Here is a 25,634-nt window from a genome sequence, read left to right on the forward strand (position 1 = left end):
ATCCCGTACTACGGGGATTGAATACAAGATAAGGGACACTATCACCTGCAACAGCACACATGTGACTTATGTCATCGAGTGCCCCTGTCATCTTCAGTATATCGGTAGGACCACCCGCCCCCTATTCGTAAGAATTAGGGAACACATAAAAAATATTAAAAAGGGTTTCGATAAGCATAGCCTCTCTAAACACTTCAAAGAGGTACATTCAAAAGACCCTTCTGGGCTAGTCTTCTACGGAATAGACAAGATCAAGGGGGATTGGAGAGGAGGTAATAAAACAAGAATGATATCTAGAAATGAAACAAAATGGATATTTTTAATGAAATCCCTCCGTCCGGACGGTTTAAATGCAGATATAGATCTGAACTGTTTCATTTCAGACACATGAGGCTCCTCCCCCTTTCTTATCCTTTTATCTTTTTTCCTTTTTCCTTTTTTACTTTTTTTACTTTTTATACATTTTATCCTTTATCTTATATACATAATTTTATACTCTTATCCTTTTATCATATATTTCGGGTGTCCCAGACGTACCCCAATAATCTCCATAAGAACAGTCATCTTCTATTGGACTTATCCAGCAATGTATTAATTTTTAATTTATTTGAAATATATATTTAATACTCTCATATAATTTTTAGCACTATGTTCCTTTAATCCATAAAGACCTTGCTTTTTTTATACCACGTATAAGATCTTCCAAGCCTTTCAAACACAGCATAAGAAAGAATCTTCTAGAGTTATGAAAATAGGTCCAAAATAAACCATTTTAATATATGTAAGTCACTCCTTCTCAGCGGCTTTGTCCAACATCAACAGATCAATGACATACCTACCCCAAAATGAGAGGGCATGAAAAAGATGTATCCATAGATGCCCCAGAATACAGAATGTGATGGCGAACCACACATACTTCTATCATTTTGGGGGTTCTAGCCCGAACATGTGAACACTTTAACTTTTGTTTTAAAAAATCAAATATTTTGGCTGGACCTTCTCATCCAGCATCCGCACACAATTTTTTCTCCTTTTATTCATAAACAACACAACACATTCCATTCGAAAAGAACCTGAATAAAATAACTAAATAAATCAAATGTTTTTTCCAGACCTTCTCATCCAGCATCTACATGCATTTTACATTATTTATACATAAATAAGGAATTACATTCCTTCTGAGTAATATAATAATAATAAAAAAAAGCTTTAGAAAAATAAAGAAATTCCCGCACCTCTTCTCTTTAAAAATAAATTAAAATTCCTCTTCCAAATATGAGTCTGACATAACAAAACAAGTCGCTCATTACTATCTTTAATTAGCCCCCTTTTTAAACCTTTTAAAAGGAATGGCCTTTTAAAAGGAATTTTTTAAAAAAAGTTTTTTTATACAGAGTCTATGGAAACGTTTTTAAAGTAGTCACTATGTTTTTTCCTTTTTTCCCCTTTTTTCTTTTTTTCTGTTTTTATAAATTTTCATTTTTTCTTATTCTTTTAAAAAAAATTTTTGTTTAATAAAGGAATTTTCACCATTTGCATAAAAAACGTTGGTTCAAAGGAACGATCAATATCAGCTGTCAAGAGATGATGAGCATTATAGCTGTCTCTCCAATCTTGTCAATCAGGCGGGCATTGCATGAGGCTTAATATGGCCCTCGTCCGGCTTGTTGACTGAGAGTACCAATATGGCGGCAGGGGTGGCTGTTTGGTTGCTAGGAGACGACATCGCTATTTATTGACCGGGAGTCTGCCGTGTTGATGCCACTCCAGCAGACGACCTTTGTCGAAACGCGTAGGGTGGAGTTACTACGTCTTTGCATCACTTCCGGTTGTCGGAGACAGGGCCGTGGAACGCGGAAGCTTCCCGGTCTCTTTTCGCGCTGATCGTAGACAGCTTAAACTGTAAGTCACTACTATCCTTTCCTGTAAATCGCCATTTATACTACACCAAGAGGTCCTCCTTCTCCCCCTTCTTATCTTTGAGACTCTTAAGGGAGGAATTTACCGGAGAGACCCCCAGCATTCTTGTCCCACGGGATACATCTATTACAGGTTGTATGAGAGGTGCGACATCTAGTGGATACACGGATGGTTGCAACCTAAGAAAAAATTTATTTTATATATTTTTCACTGACTGATTTATTCGCTCATTTTGGTGGAAGTTTTTGTTTTCTGCACTAGACAAGAACCTATTATATTTTCCACTGGTGTTGCGACACCAAGGTCACTATAACACAGACTCTTTATCTCTTTACTTTTTATTTTTGTTATCTGAATAGATAAAATTCACCACTTATATTTGTTATTTAAAATAAAATTCACTATTTATATTTGGTTATCCCTTCATTGGATTTGTTTCACACCAGCACTTTTATATGTTTATGCACATTTCTTGGTAGTTGATATCTGGTCACAATATCAATTTTACACATCAGTGCACTTTTTAATATATATTTATTTATTTATATTGCACATTGAGCACTTTATCACCCATGAGGTAGCGCCGTACCAATCTTTTGCACACGTTTCACTCTCTTAACCCTTTGGGGTAGGTTGCTGGCAGCTGACACCTCTGTGATAAAAAGAATACGCATATTTAAAAGTTCCATAGCGCTGGTCACCCCTGCTTACCTCACTAAGGCAACAAAGATCCGGCAAGAGCAGGAAGGGGCAGGACACTTATATATGAACCAGTAAGGGAGATTTGGGCCAGGCACCAATTACTGGTGCACTGGCCCTTTAAATTTCAAACAGCCGGTGCCCCCTATGGTGCAGGGACGCGCGCGCCGGGAACCAGGTGAGCGGGGAGCGGAGGAGAGAGCCGGAGCGGGCACAGAAGAGTGGACCTGGGACGCGGGACACGCGCGGGGACACCTCGCAGCGCGGACCGCGTCCCCGACGGAGGCAGGGACCGAGCATCCCCGGTCAGAGAGTCTGACCGGGGTACTCTGCAGGGACGGACGCCGCCAGCGCTCCGGTCCAGAAGCAGGGACCGTAGGGGGTCAGCGTTACAGTACCCCCCTTTAGTCTCCCCCTCTTTTTAGTACCCAGAAACCTGAGGATGAGGTTGCGGTCCAAGATATTTTCCTCTGACTCCCAGGATCTCTCTTCAGGACCGCAGCCCTCCCAATCCACCAAAAAATTTCTTCTCCCCCTGACCAATTTAGAGGCCAATATCTCCTGAACGGAGAAGACCTCCGAGGTACCGGATACAGGCGTGGGAGGAAGCTTCTTGGGGGGAAAAGCGATTGAAGACCGCAGGCTTGAGGAGGGAGACATGAAAACAGTTGGGAATTTTAAGGGAGGAAGGGAGATGGAGTTGGTAACACACGGGATTGATCCTCTTCTTGACCTTGTAGGGTTCCAAGTAACGTGGACCAAGCTTGTAACTAGGAACCCTGAAGCGGATGTACTTGGAGGAGAGCCAAACTCTGTCCCCAGGAACCAGGACAGAAGGAGGCCGACGTTTCTTGTCCGCTTGGATTTTCATGCGGGATGAGGCCTGTAAGAGGGACAGGCGTGTCTCACACCAGATGGTAGAAAGGTCTTGCACCAGGTCATCCACTGCAGGTACACCGGAGGAGGAGGACAACGGCAGAGGAGGCAGAGGATGACGACCGTAAACCACGAAGAAGGGAGACTTGTTGGTGGCGGAAGAGTCTTTGTGGTTATAGGAAAACTTCGCCCACGGGAGGAGGTCGACCCAATAGTCTTGACGGGAGGAAACGAAGTGGCGAAGGTAGTCGCCCAAGATTTGATTAACCTGCTCACCTTGTCCGTTGGTTTGGGGGTGGTATGAAGAAGAGAAATCCAGCTTGATTTTAAGCCGTCCACAAAGAGCCCTCCAGAATTTGGACACAAACCTGAACTCCTTTGTCGGAGACAATATGTGAAGGCAGGCCGTGTAACCGGAAGATGTGTCGGAGGAAATGCTTGGCCAACTGAGGCGCGGATGATAAGGCTGGCAACGGGATGAAGTGCGCCATCTTCGAGAAGCGATCTACGACGACCCAAATTATAGTTTTCCCGTGAGATGGTGGTAGGTCCGTAACAAAGTCCATCGCGATATTGTACCAAGGGGTCTCTGGAATGGGAAGTGGCTGGAGAAAGCCGGCGGGTCTTTGGCGAGGGGTTTTGTCTCTGGCACATACAGAGCAGGACTGCACAAATTCAGAGATGTCCTTCTCTAAGGATGGCCACCAATATCTCCTGGAGATAAGTTGTACAGTCTTTCGGACGCCAGGATGTCCTGCGAGAAGAGAAGAATGTCCCCACTTAAGAACTTTTCGGCGAAGACGGGGAGAAACATAGGTTTTTCCGGGAGGGAGGTTACGCAAGTCTACAGGTGCCACGGTGACCAGACATTCCAGGGCACAATGTGCTGTGGCTTGACTTCCCCTCCTGTGATATCAAAAGAACGAGAGAGGGCATCGGCCCTGAAGTTCTTGCTCGCTGGACGAAAGTGGATCCGGAAGTTAAATCTGGCAAAAAAAAGAGACCAGCGAGCTTGGCGGGGATTTAGTCTCTGAGCAGACTGGAGGTATGATAAATTCTCTCTCTCTGACTTTCTGACAGGGGTACTCTGCAGGGACGGACGCTGCGAGCGCTCCGGTCCAGGAGCAGGGACCAGAGCGCTCAGCGTTACACTAAACAGTAGCGCGCTTTCAGAAGGCATATTTCCACAAAGTAGTTGTTACATGTACGGTTACATGCTTGAAACTGACATTGGATTGTACGATATTTAATCTATTTTCTACAGACACTAAACACGGGTTATTTTGGAATAACCTCTGACCTGTAAGGCATCTGATCGCTAGCTTGTCTTTCCTAGGCATGAAGGTGTTCATGTTTGATCTTAATTCGATCTGTATTTTATCTGGCATTCAAATATCTACTTTCTAGAGACATATCTTGCTTGTGTATGAAATTGTGAAGTTTGAGGTTAGCTGTGTCCTAGACCTAGGAGCCATATGCTGTGTTCAGATTGCCAATTAACTCTAAGGACGAGGAGATGGAATGTCTGGGCGGTCAGTCTGCTTGTGTATATTAAAGGTGTGAAAAGTATTCAGCTGTGCAGGAACCTGGCATTCAGTGACCCAGGGGGTCATTAACACTGCCAAAAGGCTGGGGGGATGAGGCTGGTGAGAATGACCCATTTGGTTTGTAACACTGTCAACTAAGCTCAACATACAAGATGGATGCTTGCGACTGCATTTGAATGTGATGGCGGCCTGACAGACTAGGGTGCCAATGCACAATACCATTACAGTAGGGTTCAGGTTTGGGTTGTTAGAGGGGGTTGGGGTTTTTTTTTTTCTTGACTTATAATGCCGGAGTCGGGCGTTTGTCATGATGTGCGAATTATTACCGCACATTTACCGTGCTAGAACATCAGCCGCCACCTCCCCTAAATGGGGTGGAGGTTCGCCGATCCCACCCCATACGCCTGAAGCAGTTATTCGGGAGGGGTTGGGTTTGTTGCCACCACTACCTCCCCAAGGGGAACACGGCATTTTGATGCGTGAGTTTAATTTTGTACCCAACAGATACTATTCCATGCAAAAGTTCTCTATTAGGCATGGTTACTTATTGTTACTTTTTTATGTCTTTTTTACTTTACCTTTTTTTTTGTACATTTTTCCTTTTTTTTTTTTTATCTTCTCTCTATTTTTTTTTCCAATATGGTGCTGGCATAGGTGGTGGACACAATGGGCATATTGTGAGTTATGTATTAAATGACCAATTTAATAATAACCTCTTACAATGTCAGAGGTTTAAACCTTGCAGTTAAGAGACATAAGGTATTGAGAGAATTTAAAAAAAAAAGCAAGCTCTATTGTGTTTCTACAAGAGACTTATTTCTCATCCCAATATCCACAATGGTACTATAGTCTCTCAGACATTCATAGAGCAAAAGGGGTTGCTATTGGGTTTCATAGAAACACATCATTTCGACTAAAATGCTAGCAGATGACTGTGGCCGTTTTTTGTTTTTGAAAGGATATATTGATAATTTACAGTGCACCTTGATTAACGTATATGGACCAAATCACAATCAACCTGTATTTTTATCACAGATATTATCAAAAATAGATGAGGTCGCGGAGGGTATGATTATATTAGCAAGAGATATTAATATGACATTAGATCCTTTATGGATACATCTAAATCTCGTTCTCATATCTCCTTTAAACGCATTTCAATAATAAAGAAAAAATTAAATGATCTACAGCTGATGGATACATGGCGTTTGTTACACCCTAACTCCAGGGATTATTCTTATTATTCTAAGCAGGGCCGGATTAAGAGCAATATGGGCCTGGTGCTGAGGATTTTGGTGGGCCTTAAGGGTTGTGAGTCGGCGTGCGATCTGAGGTGAAAGGGTTTAGCTGCACAGGCCAAATGCTATGGAAGTTCCAGGCTTCCATAAGAGCCCTGCATCAGTGTACAAGGTGCGCCCTGAGGTGAAGTTGAAGGGCGCAGCTGTGCAGAGCTAACACAACATTGCAGAAGCTGCATACCTGGCTTCCATTATGACTGCCCGCAGTGCCCATTATTAATCCCACCACCCGGCCCAGGTGATCCATGTGGAATGCAGGACCAGTCAGGCCAGGGGAGATCTCTCCCTGTCGGCCCATTGCTTTCCATGCATGGCCTGTTCTTTTTGGGCGGCTGGGCCCAGGGCCACATCATAGGGTGGGTGTGGCCAAATTGTACATGGGGAGGGTCCTAAAGAAACATTGTTAAATAAAACCAGGAATGCATAACACACAAGCACAGGGTTAATGACAGGAGAGAGTAATACACAGAATGCTGGGTTCAACACAACGTAATACACAGAGTGCTGGGTTCAGGACAGCATAATACATAGGGAGCTGGGTTCAGGACAGCATAATACATAGGGAGCTGGGTTCAGGACAGCATAATACACAGAGTGCTGAGTTCAGGATAGTGTAATACACAGAGTGCTGGGTTCTGGACAGCGCAATACACAGAGCGCTGGTTTCAGGACAGCGTAATACACACAAAATGCTGGGTTCAGGACTGCATAATACACAGAGCGCTGGGTTCAGGACAGCATAATACACAGAGCACTGGGTTCAGAGCAGTGTAATACACAGAGCGCTGGGTTCAGGGCAGTGTAATACATAGAGCACTGGGTTCAGGGCAGTGTAATGCAGAGAGCGCTGGGTTCAGGACAGCGTAATACAGAGGTTTAGTAGGAGGCTACTTGCAGGGTGCAGGGTTCAGGAGGAGGCTACGTGCAGGGTTCAGGAGGAGGCTACATGCAGGTTTCAGGAGGAGGCTATGTGCAGAGGACAGGGCTATTACCCATTTTTTTTTCTTCTGTATGTAATGACTGCATACATGTCCCCCTTCAAAACAGTGACCAGCGTGCCCCCTTCAATGCACTGACCAGCGTACATGCCCCCTTTCAATGCAGTGACCAGTGTACATGCCCCTTTCAATGCAGTGACTAGCGTACATGCCCCAGTTCAATGCAGTGACTAGCCTACATGCCCCCTTTCAATGCAGTGACCAGCGTACATGCCCCCCATTCAATGTAGTGACCAGCGTACATGCCCCCTTTCAATGTAATGACCAGCGTACATGCCCCCTTTCAATGCAGTGACCAGCGTACATGCCCCCTTCAATGCAGTGACCAGCATACATGCCCCCTTTCAATGCAGTGACCAGCGTACATGCCCCTTTCAATGCAGTGACCAGCGTACATGCCCCCTTTCAATGCATGCAATGACCAGCGTACATGCCCCCTTTCAACGCAGTGACCAGCGTGCATGCCCCCTTCAATGCAGTGACCAGCATACCTTTCAATGTAGTGACCAGCGTACATGCCCTCTTTAAATGCAGTGGCCCGCGTACATGCCCCCTTTCAATGCAGTGACCAGCTTACATTCCCTCTTTCAATGCAGTGACCATCGTACATGCCCCCTTTCAATGTAGTGACCAGCGTACATGCCCCCTTTCAATGCAGTGACCAGCATACATGCCCCCTTTCAATGCAGTGACCAGCGTACATGCCCCCTTTTAATGTAGTGACCAGCATACATGCCCCCTTTCAATGTAGTGACCAGCGTACATGCCCCCTTTCAATGCAGTGACCAGCATACATGCAGAGACCAGTGTGCGTGCGTGCCCCCTTCAATGCAGTGTGCCCCCCAGACCAGTGCACTTACCTGGAGCCCTGGAGCCCTGGAGCACTGTCGCGGCGGCGCCTTCTCAGTGTCTCGGCGGCTGGCTTCTCTTCAGTCCCCCAGCGGCGCGTCTCCTCGAGTCATCCTGCTCCCGCCTCCTCCTCAGCCAATGGCATAGGGTTTGCCTTGCGGCCAATCAGGAAGCGCGTATCGGACGCGCTCCCTGATTGGCCAGGAGGAGGATCGGTGTGACAATAGCAAATTTTCATTCCAACAACTGGAGACTTAATGAATATCTCCTTACTAACCCGGAAGATGTTAATATGCTTTCTGAGAATATGCGGGAATACTTTCAAGATAATGGCCCTGCAGAAACCCCCCCATCCCTATTATGGGAGGCCCATAAAGCCACCATGAGCGGCAGACTGATCAAGCTCGGGGCTAGGAGAAAGAGGGAGCAGGGACAAAGGCTTAAGGACACGCTGAGACAGGTGGCAGAACTGGAGAAAATGCACAAAATATCTATGCATAAGTTACACTTAGAGGCCTTAACGGGAAAAAGGGAGGAACTTAAAGATATTTTAGATCTGGAGGTAAAAAGAAAATCTTATTTAGTAAGTGAGGTACAGTAGGCGTTCACAGTATACACAAGTTGGTGGCGGGCTGTTTAGGCCGCAAACATGAGCTCACATGGGTTGAACTGACACCTTTTTTTAAGCTCCAACATTTGAGCCACAGAAGCCTGCCTTTTTCAAGAAAAACGTGACGACGGCATCATGGAAGGTGGAGTTTTGGACAACTGTGAGGAGACAGGAGAAGGGGGAGGAGAAGGAGAAGAGGCTGGACGGTGAGAGCATGGATTGTGGCTTTGTGGGTTCTGACAGTTTTGCTCCCACTGGGCTTGGTGATGGGATTTCAGGGGCCTTCTTAAGGCGGTTGTCCCTAGGTGAGTGTTGGGCTTACCGCGACTTATGCGTTGACTGCAAAGGCTGCAGATGGCAACACTGGTGTCAGCAACAGACACATTAATAAAAGCCCACACTGCGGAGCAATGTGTCAGCGTCCTGGGAGCGCCAGATGTGACTGTACATGGTTAATGGCTCGCTCCTGATACATTTTCAGTCTGCTTTCTAGCTGCCATAACCCTGGTATTTTTTTAAACTGCAGGCGATCGGCTTTCCGATAAGGGTGTTCCCAGCGGCGGATTTGCCGCGAGATCACCCTCCGGGATGGCGGAAGCGGTGCCCCCCCCCCTCCCGCCGCGTCTCGGTCCTTTTCCCCGCTTACCGGACCCGCCGGCAGCGGGGAAAACGATCGGGTCCCGGATCCTCACAGACAGGATGTCGAGTGAGGGCAAGCTTGCCCTCACTCGACTCTATTGTCTTGGAGGACCGGAGCGACGGCAAACGTCGTTGACGAGCAACCGGCTTAAAGGTCCCTTTTTTTTTTTGTCATTTTTTTTTTTCCTTTCTATCTTTATTAGTGTACTTGTGAGATCTGAGAACTTTTTGACCCCAGATCTCACAAAAAAGAGGTCCTGTCGTGCCTATTTCTATTACAAGGAATGTTTACATTCCTTGTATTAGAAATAAAAATTATCAATTTTTTTTTTTTAAAACGGTGTAAAAATAAAAAATAATGAATAAAATAAATAGTAAACAAAAAAAAAATTAAAGCACCCTGTCCCCGTTAGCTCGCGCGCAGAAGCGAACGCACACCGAAACCCCGCCTACATATGTAAACGGTGTTCAAACCACACATGTGAGGTATCGCCGCGATCGTTAGAGCGAGAGCAATAATTTGAGCCCTAGACCTCCCCTGTAACTCTAAGATGGCAACCTGTAGAAACTTTTAAAGTGTTGCCTATGGGGATTTTTAAGTACCAAAGTTCGTCGCCATTCCGTGAGCGTGCGCAATTTTGAAGCATGACATGTTGGGTATCTATTTACTCGGCATAACATTATCTTTCACATTATGGAAAAAAATTGGGCTAACTTTACTGGATTCTTACTTTTTAATTAAAAAAAGTGATTTTTTCCCAAAAAAATTATGTTTGGAAGACCGCTGCGCAAATACGGTGTGATAAAAAATATTACAATAATCTCCATTTTTTTTCTCTAGGGTCTCTGCTAAAAAAAAATATATAATGTTTGGGGGTTCTAAGTAGTTTTCTAGCAAAAACAACTGATTTTAGCTTATAAACACCAAATGTCAAAACTAGGCCTAGTAGGCAAGTGGTTAAATTACTTTTGTGGGCATTGACCAAGCGATTTCTGTGCGACTGCAGCCGATATCTAACTATCCTTAAAGCAACCACAGGATACCTGGCCCTCATGTTAAAGAGACTGTAATAGACCCTAAAACGACATTGGAGCATTTTAAATTACTTTTGTGGACATTGACAAAGCGATTTCTGTGCGACTGCAGCCAATCTCTAACTGCCCCTACAGCAACCACAGGATACCTCTCCCTAAGCTCAAAAGATACTAGACCTATACCGAAATACCAGCCCTGAGAAGGACTTTTGTGGACATTGACAGAGCGATTTGTGACTGCAGCCGATCTCTAACTGCCCCTAAAGCAACCACAGGATACCTGTCCCTAACCTGAAAAAAGACTGTAGAAGGCCTATACTGAAATACCAGCCCTGGAAAGGACTTTTGTGGATCTTCACAGCGCTATATGTGTCTAGCAAACTCTCCCTAATGAGCACAGCAGACCTCTCCCTACACTGGCAGAAAGAGGAATGTGAAATGGCCGCCAGGTCAGGTCTATTTATAGGGTAGGGGGACTGTCCATCTGCTGGAATGTTTCAATTGGCTGCCCCGTTCCACCTGAAGGCTGTGACATGGGTCAAAGTTCTCCCCAATATAAACAAATATGGCCGCCGCGAACGACGCCATGTGTCCGAAAATTTGGCTGGTAGCGAACAAGCAAAGTTCGTCGCGAACCGACCGCCGGGCGAACCACAATGCCATCTCTACTGATCACAGTCGCTTGAAAATAGATAAGGATCCGACTTAGATGCGACTCCCATTGAAGTCTATGTGCACAAGTCGGATAGAGGTCGCCTTGAAGTACAGTAGTACAGGAACCTTTTCTGAAGTCGGAGCGACTTCAGTAGTTCATATTAGGACGGCTCTCATTCATTTACATTGAATTTGTAATGACAAGAGACTTGGAGCGACTTGAGGGCACACAAGTCGCGTCCCAAGTCGGAGTAGTGTGAACCGGCTCTTAGTGTTCGGAATGCGTTTTGTTCTGTTTTGCAGGTATCGTTTAGGACGGTTGTCCCCCTGCTCATGATGGACTCTGCATTTCTTTTCTCCAGTCTGCTGGGAGGGCACCAGCTGAAGTATATGCCTAAGGGCTCTTTCACACGGGCGTTCCTTTTTTTTTTGCCCGATCAGGTCCTTTTTTTTTTTTTTGTAACGGACACGGATGACACTTGTGTCATCCGGTCCGTATGTCCGTTTTTCATCCCATCCGTTTGCGGATGAAAAACTGACATAATGCATGTCTATGTAAATATGGATGTCAGCGGATGACACCACTGACATCCGTTTTTGCGTCCGTTCCGTTTTTTGAAAGGAAGAAAAAATAGGGTTCTCCTCCGTTCAAAAAAACTGAACTGAACTGACGAAAAACGGATGTCAGCGGATGATCATCCACTGACATCCGTATTTACATAGAGATACATTATGTCAGTTTTTCATCCGCAAACGGATGGGATGAAAAACGGACATACGGAACGCCCGTGTGAAAGAGCCCTTATACTATTATGTTAGCTACATAGTAAATTGATATGTAATGTACATATTGGTTTTTGAGAAAAATGTTTGTTTTTGATACTATTATTTATTCGTGAATAGTTCCTTCCAAGTTTGTTGTTCCCTTTTCCCCTCTTTTATATTTTTATGGGATGCCCTGTTTTTCTCCTGGACGCAGGAGCCATTTTTGTATTTTTTTTTTCCAGCCATGGGGACAGGCTGTTCTTTTGGGGGGAGGGGGGGGAGATAGCACCCTCTAGAGCAGGGGTGGGGAACCTTTTTTCTGCCAAGGGCCATTTGGGTATTTATAAAATCATTCGGGGGCCGTACAAAATTATCAACTTAAAAATGTGCCTGTTATATTTGGTCAAACAATTAATTAACTCCCCCTAATGTGATGACTGCAACTGCTTCTCTTTGGTGAGGTGTGTGATGTTAGCTGGTATTGATGATGTTGCTACTCGCAACTGGTTTTCCAGGTTTGCGTCGGTCGTCTGGAGCGCGGTCGACTTTGTGGTGGTAAGTTTTGAAAAGAACTGCTGGCGGGTAATGCTGGTGGGCATAGCTGGCTGGTACTGCTGTGGGTACTGCTGGCTCAGGCTGGTACTGCTGGCTTGTACTGTGCTGTGGGTACTGCTGGCTGGTACTGCTGGCTCAGGCTGGTACTGCTGTGGGTATTGCTGATTCAGGCTGGTACTGTGCTGTAGGTACTGCTTGCTGGTACTGCCTTGGGTACTGCTGGCTCAGGCTGGTACTGCTGGCTGGCACTGTGCCGTGGGTACTGCTGGCTGGTACTTCTGGCTCAGGCTGGTACTGCTGGCTGGTACTGCTGGCTCAGACTGGTACTGCTGGCTGGTACTGCTGGCTGGTTCTGTGCTGTAGGTACTGCTGGCTGGTACTGGTGTGGGTACTGCTGACTCTGGCTGGTACTGCTGTGGGTACTACTAGCTCTGGCTGGTACGCTGTGGATACTGCTGGTTCTGCTGTGGGTACTGCTGACTCTGGCTGTTACTGCAGTGGGTACTGCTGGTTCTGGCTGGTACTGCTGGCTCTGGCTTATACTGTTGTGAGTACTGCTGGCTCTGGCTGGTACTGCTGGCTCTGGCTGGTCCTGCTGTGAGTACTGCTGGTTCTGGTTGGTACTGCTGGTTCTGGCTGGTACTGCTGGCTCTGGCTGGTACTGCTGGTTCTGGCTGGTACTGCTGGCTCTGGCTGGTACTGCTGTGTGTGTTGCTGGTGGGAAATGCTGGCTAGCAGCGGCGCCGCGCTGGAGGAAGAGGCGATGTTTCCTGTATTGGTCACAGGTGGAGTGCATTTGATATCACTCCGCCTGTGACTCACTCAGACTGTCACAACGGAGTCGGAACTATACAGGAAGCATTGGCTCCATTCTGACAGATCAGCTGAGAGACACAGACTCAGCTGCATTGGGAGCCGGACCAAATGACTTAGAGGGCCGCATACGGCCCCGTGACGTAGGTTCCCCACCCCTGCTCTAGAGTGTGCTAGAAGTATTGTTAGTGTAGTTAGGCCGGGTTTCAGCCAGCAGGCCTTGTGTTTAACACATGGGAGTTAGAGGATGCTGGATGTTCCCCAGCCAGGAAATGGGACGGGCTCTCTTTGACTTGCTGTATGTTCTAATGCATATTTTAAGAGGCTTACAGTGTGCAGTGAAATTAGAGTCAGCAATTTCAGTACAGAAGAGGACATTATACAAGTGTGAAAGACTGAGGGTAAGGTTGGACTTCAGCTTAATTTATTTCATTATTTTAATTAAAAATTAAATATTCTCAAAAGTCTTTTAAACTGTACAGTATAGAAGGTAAAAAACATTCAGTACACCTCTCCAATACATGCAGATTTTCCAAAGTTTTATCTTTTTTTTAAAAAAAAAGAGCACAGAAAAACCTGCTGATCACCCAAAACTCAAGCAGATTCTTAAAGTAATACAAAAGTCTTGTTTTTTTTTTTTTTGGTTTAAAAATAACAAACATGTTATACTTACCTGCTCTGTGTAGTGGTTTTGCACAGAGCAGCTCAGATCCTCCTCTTCTCGGTTCACCCGCAAGCGTTCTTGTCCCCTCCCTCCTGCCGAGTGCCCCCACAGCAAGCAGGTTGCTATGGGGGTACCCGAGCCGAGCCGCTGCTCTGTGTGAACATTCAGGCACGGAGCTGTGGCTCTACCCCACCCCCTCTCTCCCCTCACTGGCTAACAGACTTTGACAGCAGCAGGAGCCAATGGCGCCCGCTATGTGTCTGGGCCAATCAGGAGGGAGAGTCCCGGACAGATGAGTCTCTCATGCAACATCCCTGGATAGAGATGAGGCTCAGGTAAGTATTAGGGGGGCTGAGGAGGGCTGCTGCCCACTGATGTTTTTTTATCTTAATGCAGAGCATGTGCCAAACAGCATGTTGCCGCAGCACCATGTGGCTTGGTTCTGCGTGATTTTGGAAAAAAAAGGTCATGGACTTCTTTCTCTCTGTTTCTTGTGGGTAGTTCAGCCGAAATCTTGTGGGTAGTTCAGAGTAATCAGCTGACCTACCCACGATGTGCGCGCCACATGTACAGATCTGAACTGATTCTTACATCAGCGTCCTCAGTCCCCACTGCACATCACAGGCCCCTCCCCTTTCACGTCAAGATCCCCTCTTCATGAGTGTCCTCATGTCCCCCTTTATATCACCCCCCTCCACTCCTTTCACAGTAATCTTCTCACACTTCTTTGTCATCGACCCCCGACAGTACTGTTCTCTGCACCTATTTACATCACCCCCCCTACACATTACTGTCCTCGGTCCCCCAATTCCCCCACACAATACAGTCCTCAGATACCCCGCATTACTGTCCTCAGCCCCCTTCACATTACTGTGCTTATTGTCCCCCACATTACATTTCTTAGCCCAACCCACATTACAGTCCTCAGCCTCCCCCAATTTAATGCCCCCCCCCCCCACACACACACACATTACAGTCCTCAGCCTCCCCCAATTTAATGTCCACACACACACACATTACAGTCCTAATTCCCCCACTTTAATGTCCTCAGCTCTGTCCACATTACAATCCTCAACCCCCCCCCCCCCCACTATATTGTCCTCAGTCCCCCCCACATCACAGCCCTCAGGCCCCCCCCACATCACAGTCCTCAGGGCCCCACTTTAATGTCCTTAGCCCCCCCCCACTATGATGTCCTCAGCCCACCACATCACAGTCCTCAGCCTCCCCACTTTAATGTCCTCAGTCACCCCCCTACATTGCAGTCCTTGGTCCCCCAATCCCCCCCCCCACAATACAGTCCTCAGATACCCCGCATTACTGTCCTCAGCCCCCTCCACATTACTGTTCTTATTGTCCCCCACATTACATTTCTTAGCCCACCCACATTACAGTCCTCAGCCTCCCCCAATTTAATATCTCCCCCCCCCCCCACACACACACACACATTACAGTCCTCAATCTCCCACTTTAATGTCCTCAGCTCTCTCCACATTACAATCCTCAGCCCCCCCCCCCACATTACAGTCCTCAGCCTCCCCCCACTTTATTGTCCCCAGTCCCCCCCACATCACAGCCCTCATGATCCCCCCCACATCACAGTCCTCAGCCCCCCCCCACATCACAGTCCTCAGGGCCCCACTTTAATGTCCTTAGCCCCCCCCCCCCACTATGATGTCCTCAGCCCACCACATCACAGTCCTCAGCCTCCCCACTTTAATGTCCTCAGTCCCCCCCCCCCCTACATTGCAGTCCTCGGTCCCCCAATCCCCCCCCCCACAACACAGTCCTCAGATACCCCGCATTACTGTCCTCAGCCCCCTCCACATTACTGTTCTTATTGTCCCCCACATTACATTTCTTAGCCCACCCACATTACAGTCCTCAGCCTCCCCCAATTTAATATCTCCCCCCCCCCACACACACACACACACACACATTACAGTCCTCAGCCTCCCCCAATTTAATATCCACACACACACATTACAGTCCTCAATCTCCCACTTTAATGTCCTCAGCTCTCTCCACATTACAATCCTCAGCCCCCCCCCCACATTACAGTCCTCAGCCTCCCCCCACTTTATTGTCCCCAGTCCCCCCCACATCACAGTCCTCATAATCCCCCTCACATCACAGTCCTCAGCCCCCCCCCCCCACATCACAGTCCTCAGGGCCCCACTTTAATGTCCTTAGCCCCCCCCCCCCCACTATGATGTCCTCAGCCCACCACATCACAGTCCACAGCCTCCCCACTTTAATGTCCTCAGTCCCCCCCCCCCCCACATTGCAGTCCCCAGCATCCCACTTTAATGTCCTAACTTCCCCACATTACAGTACTTAGTCCCCCGCTTTAATTTACTAACCCCCCCCCCACATTACAGTACTTTGTCCCCCCACTTTAAAGTCCTACCCCCCCCCCCTGCATTACAATCCTCAGTCCCCCACTGTGATGTCCTCAATACACACACACACCCCATTTTCGGCTTTTCAACCTAGAGTCCTCACTCCCTGTGACTTCACCCCCTCCCTCACTGTCTTACCTTGCTTACACAGATCGAGGATTGGAGGGAGGCACAGGATATCTGGATGGAGGGGGGTGTTGCAAGATTGTGATTGGTTGCTAGGACCGCCCTTCATCCTAGCAGCCAATCACCTGCTTGTTAACCTCGGGCAGCTCCGCCCAGCTCCGCCCTCCATCCGGAACTGTCCTGCCTCCTGCTGTCTGCTCTGTGGGGATTACAGAGTGACGGAAGGGGAAGAAAAGGCTTCTAAATAGCAGTACCGCATCGGTCCCAATGGAAACGTGACGCGGTCCGCATTTGGCCCACGGTCTGCCATTTAGTGATCCACTCTTTAGGACCACTTTTATGTTAAAAGAAAGCAGTGTTATCAGCCCTGCCCAAATCATTTCTGTGAATTACAGAACCTAGGTAGAATGAGTCCAGAGACAGGTAACAAAAATGGTGATAGGTCTGGGGGATAAAACATATCGAGAGGGACTTCAGGAACTTAATATGTACAATTTGAGGAAAGAAGGGAAGGGGAAAACATGATTGAAACCTTTAAATACATTAAGAGGGTGAATAATGGTCAGGAAGGCAGATTTTTCAGTATGAAACCAAAATCAAGAACATGGGGACATGACCTCAAACTAACTGGAGAAAAGTACAAAACTGATCTTAGAAATTATTATTTTACTGAAAGAGTAGTTGATGCTTGCAATAAACTTCCAGCAGAGGTGATGAGATATTCAACAGTAAATGGCTTCAAACATGCTTGGGACAAACTAATGCTGGCTATACACTATATGAAAAATCGTTCAAATTAATTTTCGAAAAACGAACACTCGGCCGTGAGAGCAAACGATAGTGCCATCATGTAATGACCGATAAATCGTTCAGTGGACATAAATGAATCAGTTTTTTGTTCGTTTTTTCACATATACCTAGTGCAAACAGTTTGGACGAGAAACACATTAACCTTTCAATTTATCGTTCCTTCGGCAGAAAATTTCCACACTTGTCCTTCGTTTTTTCGGCTCAAAAACGCCACAACCGATTATCGATTCGAAAAACGAAAAAACTGTCCAAATGACCGAATTTCAGCCGATTTTTAGTATAGTGTCCGGCCAGCATTAGATCTATACTCTAGTTAACGGAAAAAAAAAGAAACAAAAACGGAAGAAAAAAAAAAAAGGCAGACTTGACGGACTACTTGGTCTTTTTCTGCAGTCACTTTTCTATGTATATATAAATGTATATATATATATATATATATATATATATATATATATATATATATACACACAGTATCTAAAAAAAAGTGAATACACCCATCACATTTTTGTAAATATTTTATTGTATCTTTTCATGTGACAACACTAAAGAAATGGCGTTTTGCTACAATGTAAAGTAGTGAGTGTACAGCTTGTATAACAGTGTAAATTTGCTGTCCCCTCAAAATAACTCAATAACATAACCAATAATGTCCAAACCGCTGTCAACAAAAGTGAGTACACCCCTGTGAAAGTGAAAATGAGTCCAAATTGGGCCCAATTAGCCATTTTTCCCCTCCGGTGTCATGTGACTTGTTAGTGTTACAAGGTCTCAAGTGTAAATGGGGAGCAGGTGGGTTATATTTGGTGTTATCTCTCTCAGTCTCTCATACTGGTCACTGGAATTTCAACATGGCACCTCATGGCAAAGAACTCTCTGAGGATCTGAAAAAAATAATTGTTGCTCTACATAAAGATGGCCTAGGCTATAAGAAGTTTGCCAAGAGCTTGAAACTGAGCTGCAACACGGGGGCCAAGACCATACAGTGGTTTAACAGGGCAGGTTCCACTCAGAACAGGCTTCGCCATGGTCAACCAAAGAAGTTGAGTGCACGTGCTCAGCATCATATCCAGAGGTTGTCTTTGGGAAATAGACGTATGAGTGCTGCCAGCATTGCTGCAGAGGTTGAAGGGGTGGGGGGTCAGCCTGTCAGTGCTCAGACCATACGCTGCACACTGCATCAAATTGGTCTGCATGGCTGTCTCCCAGAAGGAAGCCTCTTTTGAAGATGATGCATAAGAAAGCCCGTGAACAGTTTGCCAAAGACAAGTAAGGACATGGATTACTGGAACCATGTCTTGTGGACTGGTGAGACCAAAATAAACGTATTTGGTTCAGATGGTGTCAAGCGTGTGTGGCGACAACCAGGTGAGAAGTACAAAGACAAGTGTGTCTTACCTACAGTCAAGCATGATGGTGGGAGTGTCATGGTCTGGGGCTTGCATGAGAGCTGCTTCCACTGGGGGGCTACAGTTCACTGAAGGAACCATGAATGCCAATATGTACTGTGACATACTGAAGCAGAGCATGATCCCTTCCCTTCTGAGACTGGGCCACAGGGCAGTATTCCAACATGATAACAATCCCAAAAACACCTCCAAGACGACCACTGCCTTGCTAAAGAAGCTGAGCTGAGGGTAAAGGTGATGGACTGGTTAAGCATGTCTCCAGATCTAAACACTATTGAGCATCTGTGGGGCATCCTCAAACGGAAGGTGGAGGAGCACAAGGTCTCTAACATCCACCAGCTCCGTGATGTCATCATGAACTAGTGGAAGAGGACTCCAGTGGCAACCTGTGAAGCTCTGGTGAACTCCATGCCCAAGAGGGTTAAGGCAGTGCTGGAAAATAATGGTGGCCACACAAAATATTGACACTTTGGGCCCAATTTGGACATTTCACTAAGGGGTGTACTTACTTTTGTTGCCAGTGGTTTACACTGTTATACACTGTTATACAAGCTGTATACTCACTACTTTATATTGTAGAAAAGTGTAATTTCTTTAGTGTTGTCACATGAAATTATATAATAAAATATTTATAAAAAATGTGAGGGGTGAGTAGATTATATATATATATATATATATATATATATATATATATATATATATATATATATTCTATTTTCCTTTTTCTTCATTCTAGAGGATAAAAAAAATCAGGCTTTGTAAATGAGGACAACTAAATCTACATTTTTTTTGTCTTTTCATTCACAGGATCATTCTGTCCAGAGCCTGAATTGTTAAATGGAAAAGTGTTAAAGGGGAATAGAACTGATGGATATAGTGTTGGTAATTCAGTAATATTAGAGTGTGATTCATACTATAAAATGAAGGGTGAAAGCGAAGTAACATGTGGAATAAATTTCCAATGGTATCCGCAATTGCCAACCTGTGAGATTGGTAAGTTATCATGAGAAATATAGTTTTTTTTTCTTTTATTACATTTGCTTGAACCAAATGAAATAAAGTCCTGCTAGCCTATGTTATTTCTTATTATACAGTGTTATATACACTGCTCAAAAAATGAAAGGAACACTTTTTAATCAGAGTATAGCATCAAGTCAATTAAACTCCTGGGATATTGATCTGGTCAGTTAGGTAGCAGAGGAGATTGTTAATCCGTTTCAGATGCTTTGGTGTTAATGAAATTACCAACATAAGTACTAGATGGGCAACAATGAGGTGACCTCCAAAACAGGAGTGGTTTCACAGCTGGAGGCCACTGACCTTTTTTTCCCTACTCATCTTTTCTGCCTGTTTTTCATTAGTTATGCATTTGGCTAGGGTCAGTGCCACCACTGGAAACATGAGGTAATACCTGGACCCTACAGAGGTTGCATAAGCAGTCCAACTCCTCCAGGATGGCACATCAATACGTGCCATTGCCAGAAGGTGTGCTGTGTCTCAAGAGCATGGAGGAGATTCAAGGAGACACGCTTTTACCCTAGGAGAGCTGGACGGGGCTATAGAAGACCCATTAGCAGGACCGGTATCTGCTCCTTTGTGCAAGGAGGAACAGGATGAGCATTGCCACAGACTTAAAAAATGACCTCCAGCAGGCCACTGGTGTGAATGTCTCTAACCAAACAATCAGAAACAGAGATCATGAGGGTGGCCTGAGGGCCCGACGTCCACTAGTGGGCCTTGTGCTTACTGCCCAGCACTGTGGAGCTTGATAGGCATTTACCATTGAACACCAGAATTGGCAGGTCCACCACTGGCGCCCTGTGCTTTTCTCAGATGGGAGCAGGTTCACCATGAGCACATGTGACAGACGTGAAAGGGTCTGGAGAAGCCGTTCTAGAGAACGTTATGCTGCCTGTAACATCGTTCAGCATGACTGGTTTTGATGATGGGTAAGTGGTGGTCTGGGGAGGCATTGCCATGGAGGGATGCTGACAGAGTGCCAGAAAACCAGACCACACAAAGATGCAAGTAAAATAAAGCAGTTTAATAGGGCAACAATAGATGCACAGCAAGAGTGAGGAGCGAAAGCAGGTCGTCATCCAAGCCAGGATCGAGTCTAGAAGCCGGTAGTCATCCAAGCCGGGGTCGAGTGCAGTAGCAGGTGCCGATGTGGGGTTTTGTGCCAATGCGGAATCCAGAGCTAGGAAAGTCATCATCCAAGCCAGGTCATGCAAGGAGGAACACAGAGAACAGAAGACTGCTAGCAGTGATGCACCTTAGAGCACAAACACAAGGGCAAGAACTGCAAGCCATCAGGTGATATATAAAGTGAGGTGTGCAACATTATCACTGAGCGACGCCCAGGCAAGTGATGATGCAAACAGAGCTTATTAGAGACAGCAGTCTACACATGTCCAAGATGGCTGCCAATAGGAATGCAAGGTAAGACCTTGACAGTACCCACACCTCAATGGCCCCTCCTCCGTGGAGCAAAAACCGGTTTCTGAGGAAAGCAAATGTGGAAAGCGCAGAGAAGGGCGGGAGCATGAACATCAGTGGAGGGAACCCAGGAGCGCTCCTCAGGACCATAACCTTTCCAGTGCACGAGGTATTGAACCTAGCCTTGGAACAGATGAGAATCCAAGATGCTGCTAACCTCATACTCCTTATGATTGCACACAGGAATGGGGCGAGGGCGTGAGGAAGTATAGCAATTTCAAACTAGTGGCTTCAAAAGTGACATGTGAAAGACATTGGAGATACGCATGCCAGGAGGAAGATCAAGGGCATAGGCCACTGGGTTCACCTTACAGGGGATGTGAAAAGGCCCAACAAAACAGAATGCCAGTTTAGGAGTGGGCACCCTGAGGTTAAGATTAGGGGTCGACAACCGCACCCTCTCCCCGACCTGGTATGAAGGAGCAGATAAACGTCTCCAGTCTGCCTGCAGCTTCTGACGCTGTGCAGAGACCCATAAACACTCTTGAATCTGCACCCAAGAGGAAGGGAGGGCTCGAAGATGATCCTCCACAGCTGGGATTTTCTGAGGTGAGAACAACTCAGGCAACACAACCTATTGTCCTGATGGTCAGAGATATAGCAGCGGAGAAATTGCTCCGGAGCTTGGTTGGAACGCTCAGTGGCACCATTGGACTGCAGATCCAATGGTAGGCCGAGGAAAAGGAGGGTCGAATACCCAACTGTGAGCAAAAGGCGCACCAGAACCTGAAGACAAACTGACTCCCACGGTCCGAGACAATCTCCTTAGGCAACCTGTGTAAGTGGAAAACCTCTCTGGCAAACACCGAGGCAAGCTCCTGAGCGGTAGGTAGCCGTCTAAAAGGAACACAGTGGCACATTTTAGAGAACTGGTCGACAACCACGAGGACAACTGTGTATCCTCGGGATGCGGGAAGTTCCACAATAAAATCCATGGCTAGGTGAGACCAGGGATGCTCCCCATTGGGAATGGAATGCATTAGGCCCAAGGGAAGGTGCCGCAGAGATTTGTTCTGGGCACAGACCAAACAAGCAGCCACATACGCAGCAACATCAGTACGGAGAAATGGCCACCAGAACTGACAGGAAATAGCCCAGGACAACTGGTTTTTACCAGGATTACCAGTAGTCTTGGAATTGTGGTACGTGCACAACAGTTTGATGCACAACCCCTCAGGTACAAAACATTTGCCAGCAGGTCTCTCTGTGGGAGCATCAGGTTGGGCAGCCAAGATCTGTTCCCCAAGAGAAGAGGTTAAGTTGGTGCGGATGGCAGCCAGGATATGACCCAAAGGTATGACTGGTGTCGGCACGGAGTTCTCCCTGGATAACTCAGAATACTGGCGAGACAAGGCATCGGCTTTAACATTCTTGGAGCCAGGCAAATAAGAGACCACATGGTTAAAACGAGACAAGAAAAAGGCCCATCTGGCCTGACAGGGTGTGAGCCTCTTGGCTTCCAAGAGATACGTCAGATTTGTATGGTTGGTAAAAATGAGAACTGGAACCACAGAACCTTCAAGCAAGTGTCTCCACTCTTTGAGAACCAGGATAATGGCCAAAAGCTTTCTGTCTCCAATCTTGTAATTGCATTTAGCTGGAGACAGCTTCTTGGCGTAGAACCCACAAGGAAGTAAGGATCCATCAGGTGTCCAATGCCGAGACATGAGGGCACCTACTCCCTTCCCAGACACATCGCTGAAGCGAAAGCAGACTTGAGGGCCTCAAAAGCTTGGATGGCAGCAGGTGTCCAATTGTGGGGATCGCTGCCTTTTTTAGTCAGATCTGAGATAGGTTTGGCCAAAGAGGAAAAATTCCTGATAAATTTCCGATAGTACTATTGTTTTTTCAAACCCAAAGAAATGCTGAATGGAACGGAGATCACTAGGGGAAGCCATTGTAGAACAGCCGAAACCCTCTGAGGGTCCATGGAGAACCCTTCAGCAGAAATTATGTAGCCCAAGAAGGCAACCTGAGACAGGTGGAATTCACTTTTCTCAAGCTTACAGAAAAACCTATTTTCACACAACCGTTGCAGCACTTGTCTGACATCCAGGTAATGTGATTGAATGGAGTCTGAGTAAATCAAGATGTTGTCCAAATAGACTACCACACATTGCTCCAACATAAAAAAAAAGACATCATTAATGAACTTCTGGAAGACAGCGGGCACATTGCACAAGCCAAAGGGCATCACTAGATATTCGTAATGACCAGTTCTGGTATTAAACGCGGTCTTCTACTCATCGCCCTCCTTTATCCTTATGAGGTTACAACGGTCTTTACCCTTAGGTCAAGCTTGGTAAAGACTGTTGCTCCCTTGAGACGGTCAAAAAATTTAGTAATCAACAGAATTGGTAATGCATTCTTGACCGTGATGCGATTGAGGCCCCTATAAATCAATGCAAGGTCTCAACTCACCCCCTTCTTCTTTACGAAGAAAAAACCGGCACTTGTTGAAGAAGTGGACTTGTGAATGTGCCCCTGGGCAAGCGCATCTGCCATGTACTCCACCATGGCCTTATTCTCTGCAACCGAGAGAGGATAAACCCTGCCACGAGGGGGAATGGCACCAGGTTGCAAGTCTATGGCACAGTCGTACGGACGATGAGGAGGAAGAGTACCAATGTGCACCCAGAGATGTATAGTAACTAAGTAGAACTACTTCACTACTGTACTTAAGTACCAAAAGGCGGTATCTGTACTTTCCTGGAGTAGAATTTTTTTCTCCTACTTCCACTTTTACTTCACTACATTTTTTCAATGATTTCAATACTTCTACTCTGATATTTTTTTTTTGTGCTGCTTAGTTACTCGTTACAATTATAAAAATTACCACTGTCAGAACAGTAGATGGCGGGTTTCAAGAAGATCAAAACATGTGTATTATCAGCGCATACGGAAATAAATGCTACTGTATGTATAAATAAAAGCTGCATTTGAAATAATAAAAAACAATATGATGTTCAAACTTTTGACTTCTTTCTTTAATAACTACATAACACAGTACTTGTACTTTTACTTTCAGTACTTGAGTAGCAATTTTTTTTTCAAAACTACTGGTACTTTTACTTTCATTACTTGAGTAGCAAAATTTAAAAAAAAACTACTTGCAATGCTTAAGTACAAAAAATGTTGAATACTTTAGTACTTCTACTCAAGTCACTTTTTGATCGAGCACTTCCACTTCTACTCAAGTCACTTTTTGATCGAGCACTTGTACTTTTACTCAAGTATGGGTTTCGAGTACTTTATACAACTCTGTGCGCACCTTGTCAAATATATCTTGATACTCGTGATATTCAGTAGGCAACACTGAATCCGAGGAGGTACAAAGTACCGTAACAGGCCCATGGATACAAACAGCGCCACACTGTGGAGACCAAGAGAGGATCTCGACCGACTGCCAATCAAAGGTCGGATTGTGTTTCTGAAGCCAAGGGTACCCCAAAACAACAGAGTAATGTGGGAACGATATAACCTGGAAACAGGTTGGCTCCCTGTGAACAGCCCTATTGCCATGTCAACCAGGACGTAGGCAACCTGTGTCGGTTGCAGGGGTTTGCCATCAATCGCCTCGATTACTAGAGGAGAAACACGGGGCTGCAAGGGCATGGAATTCGCAGCAGCAAACGTACTGTCAATAAAGTAACCGCCAGCACCGGAGTCTACCAATGCCTGAGTAACCACCAAACCTGCTGCCCAGGAGAGGACAACTGAGATTAGTGATTTATCTTTAAAGGAAACCTGTGAAGCTCTGGTAAACTCCATGAGGGTTAATGCAGTGCTGTAAAATATTGGTGGCCACACAAAATATTGACACTTTGAGCACAATTTGGACAGGGGTGTACTCACTTTTGTTGCCAGTGGCTTAGACATTAATAGCTGTGTGTTGAGTTATTTTGAGGGGACAGAAAATGTACACTATTATACAAGCTGTACACTCACTACTTTACATTGTAGCAAAGTGTAATTTCTTCAGTGTTGTCACATGAAAAGATATAATAAAATATTTACAAAAATGTGAGGGTTGTACTCACTTTTGTGAGATACTGTGTGTGTGTATATATATATATATATATATATACCAAAAAGTTACATTTATACATACGCTTTTCTACCATCTAGGCCTGGTTCACACATGTGCAGCCGCAGATTCGCGCTTGGCATCTGACGTGTGTCTGTTCATCGGTTCAGATGCGATTCAGGTCCAAATTTTTGCCTGAATTCATGCCTAAACTGAACACAAACACGACATGCACTTAACCCTTTTTCAATCCAGACTGTGGCCGCCCCGGACATGTGTGAACTGGCTCTATTGGGGGTCAATCACAATCTCCTGCCATGCAAATTAAATTTGGGGAAACCCGCATCAAATTCGCATATGTGTAAACCCAGCCTGACAAGAGGGTATCAGCTGTACATGGAAGTAAGATTGGTTAAAGCTGAACCCCAAGCAATAATCTTTG

Source organism: Pelophylax lessonae (genome assembly GCF_965119305.1).
Source record: "Pelophylax lessonae genome assembly, chromosome: 1".
NCBI lineage: Eukaryota > Metazoa > Chordata > Amphibia > Anura > Ranidae > Pelophylax > Pelophylax lessonae.